We start from the raw sequence: 3600 nt of genomic DNA on the forward strand, positions 1-3600 counted from the left end.
GTTGCTCAATACGTGCTGCAAAAAAGTGTTTTTCCAAATATGAAAGATGCTCGCGAATACACGCAAAGTTCCTCGAGCAGCCAGTCGCGCGGCAGTCTTGCGTGTATTCGTTTGCGTTTTATTGCAAGAGGAATTGCTCGACTGCACGAAGAGAAACTGAATATGCTACTGACAAAGGCAGGAAGGCTACGAGGATCGACTGCATAGAGGATATTGCGGAAGAGAGAGAGAATGAACTTTAATGAAAAGTATGGCTCAGTGGCTTAAGAAGCGGTAAGGGTCAATGGTGGAGTTCACAATGAAAAAAAAAAACCGGCTGGTCAAGTCGGCTTAGCGCACAAACTCCCATAAAGAGTTGATAGTTCGCCGGGCGTTATTATCGGCCTGAGGGGGTGGCGTGGTCCATGCCTCCAGTGAGGTAATGCCGCGTCCCTTTTGTTTGTTACTGTAGCGAGACCGGGACAGTCCCACAATAGATATCTGACGGTCGGTCGAGCACCGATGTGGCACGTACTGCACGTCACTGGTGTTGACATCTGTTACGGTTGACGTACGACAGCCCGTTTAAAAGGATTAACGGAGGAGGTCTCCCCATGGTGCTTGGTTGTCGCGGGCGGGACGCAGTAGTGGGAGATCCTTTTGTGCGCAGGTGCTGGGAGGCGATTAGGCCCGCCTTCTACGAAACGTTCTCCCGGAGCATCTGGAACGCAGTAGTGTCCGATCCTTTTGTGTACAGGTGCGGGGACTGGGACGCCCGAGTGACTGATCCTTTTGTGTACATGTGCGTGGGGGGTGGGGGGGTGGCGAATAGGCCCGCCTTCCACGAATAACGTCTGCAGGAGCCTCGGGTTGCCGCCAGCGGAGGCAAGCCCGGGGAAACGTCGCCTAGGCGAGAGGGAGCTGCTGCCGCATCCCCCCCCCCCCCAACTGGACTTGCCTGTCATGTGACTGGAGCGACACCCCGCCTCATTGTTAGAGGGCCCATTTAAGCGGCCCCGCCATGTATTTTCATTCATTCATTCTCTTCTTTGCAATCCTTCAACATGAAATAAACCGTGCAAGTTTTGCACTTAAAATCGTCTCGCCCTGCCTGGTCGCCATGATCTACCGGACGTCTGCAGCCTGCCGGCAGCGCTACGCTACCTAGAAGTGATGCCGGTCGGGGTTGTAGTAACCGGCGCCCCAACAACTGGCGGATCGCGGTAGGATGGAACCGGACATCAACGCGAGCCCCAACAACTGATTGGCAGCGATGGGATGCGCTACCCCGGAGGTCCCAACTTTGGATAACATCTAAGAGATCGTCTCCTCTTGGTCCTGGTGACAACTTCGGAAGGAAGGTGTCAGGATTCATGACTGCATAGGGTGAGTGCACGGCTTTTCTTCACTGAGATATCACTAGGCTTTACGTATTTTTTGGGAAAGTACAGAGCAGTGATTATTCTTTAACCGTTGACGGAAGTTTGGAGTACGTCGAGGTTGTTATAGAGTGAAGAGTTAGCAGCACTAAGGGCAGCCATGAACCTGAAGGCACTAAAGAAGCCGGAATTGTTAAACTTGGCCAGAGAGTTGGGCCTCCAAATTGCCGAATCGAAGAGAAAGCCGGAGATCATTGAGGCGATCGAAGCAGTCGGGGCAGACGACGATGAACTTGAGGAATGTTTAGAAAGCATTGAGCATAAGGAGGAAGAACGCAAGCGCCTAGAGGCTAAAAAAAGAGCACGAGAGGGAACAGGAACGAAAACGGGAAGAGCACAGAATTCGGATAGAAGAAATTCGACAGAACATCCAGTCTCTTAGAGGGCAACAGGTACGATCTAGGCTGGGCGTATTCAAAGTCGGCGAAAACTTAAAAAGTTTTCTTGCCCTTTTCGAGAAGGTATGCGCGGAGGTGCAGCTTGACTGTGAAAATTGGTCCTTCGAACTGTAGAACGTGTTTCCCTTTAACGTGTCCTGCGTCTTGTCTCGCCTTTCTGATGACGAGTACCGGAATTACGATACAGCTAAGAGAGCTTTATTCCGGCAGCTCGGCATTCCTGTTGAGAGCGATCGGGACGAACAAAGAGTTCCTACTCTTGAGGTAACTGAGCGACAACCCACGGTTAAGGTCGCGTCAGGGAATGGAGAGCACGCGGAGTGCGACGTGGCAGAACCCTCAGAGGTAAAGCACGTAAAGAGCGAGGCCGTCGCCTGTCTACAAACAGGGGCGATTCCGGAAAGCGTTCCTTGCGAGGACGAGGCTGGTTCCAGTTGCCATGAGAAGATTAACGAGGCACTGGAGACCTGCCTCATGCCCCTGCATATGGGCGAAAGGCCGGAGTCGTCAAAGGTAGACCTAGATAGCGGGGCGGCCGAGCAAAGTACGGAAGCGGCGATTCTAGATCCCACCGGTACAGTTGGGGAGGGCCTCGCTAACGAAATAGTTTTCAATGATAGCGCAGGTAAATTGGCCCGACAGTACAGGGAACCGGATATTGCTCTGGACTCAAGCTTCGGAGAGAGCGCATTTGAGGCGTCCACCGAAACTGAGTCAGCGGCCATCCTGGAGAGCGCTCCTTGCGGGGACGAGGCTTGTTCCAGCAACCCCAATGGGGTCAATATGGAGCTGGATACGGACCTCGTGCCTCGGCACTTGAGCGGCTCTCGGGTACGGCCGAATGTAGAGCGCGAAGACGTCGCGGAACCAGAGTCAGTGGCGAGTCCAAAGAGCGTTTCTTTCGGAGATGTTCCGGAATCGTCAAACGTAGAGCAGAATGCCATGGCGGCCGAGCAAAACGGGAACCCAACGCTCGGGTGTTTCAAGTGCATAACAGAAGACCGCATGGCAGAACAAGGAAACGTTGTCAGACAGGGCCGTCAGAAAAAGAGAGCCAAGTATTCGGCGCATCGAAAACTTGAAAAAGTCGCCACACCGCAGCCCGTAAGACAATGCACCAGGCCATCGCGCCGAACGGGAAAGGGTTTTTTGGGGCGGCTTAGGAAACGGAAGCGTCACCAAAGGCTGATTGCGACAGCAAAGGGTGCGTTTCCGTGAATAAAGGTGCGGCTGAAATGTTCAGGTTTCAAACTGGTTGTGTATGCGCGTATGAACCCAGCCAGTCAAACAGGCACCGAGGAGGAATGCGTCGCGAAAGCGAGAACAAAGGGAGAAGGGCTATTATTCCCGCGTTTATGGCCTCCCCTTCGGGGACGAGAGGGCAAGCTGCGAGAACTCAGAGTGGCAGGTGTCAGCAGAGGGCTGTGTATGTCTGGCGCCCTTTGTCGTCCTCGGCGAAGCGCGAGGGCTTTCGGACTGCGACCCCATCGAGTGCGCATTAGGAACTAATCAATTTGCCACACCGATCAGTAACTTGTATGTATGTAAACGTGAAGCAATTTTTTTCTTTTATTAGTTTTGAGAAGTCTTGCTTTTGAATTTACAAGTTACGTGTTATGCTGCGAATTTCTCTGTCGTACGAGCCAGTTAACAAGAAGGAAAGCGTGAAGCTGGTTTCGCAAAGGTGGTGGCTCTTGACCGCGCTGATTTTGTATGTAAGCATTGAGATCTGGGGCTTGCGAAGGCAAACCCTAGTTTTGTAATTTAATGCTTACAGTATAGGG

This window comes from Dermacentor silvarum, chromosome 9 (genome assembly GCF_013339745.2).
Source record: "Dermacentor silvarum isolate Dsil-2018 chromosome 9, BIME_Dsil_1.4, whole genome shotgun sequence".
In the NCBI taxonomy this organism is placed as follows: domain Eukaryota; kingdom Metazoa; phylum Arthropoda; class Arachnida; order Ixodida; family Ixodidae; genus Dermacentor; species Dermacentor silvarum.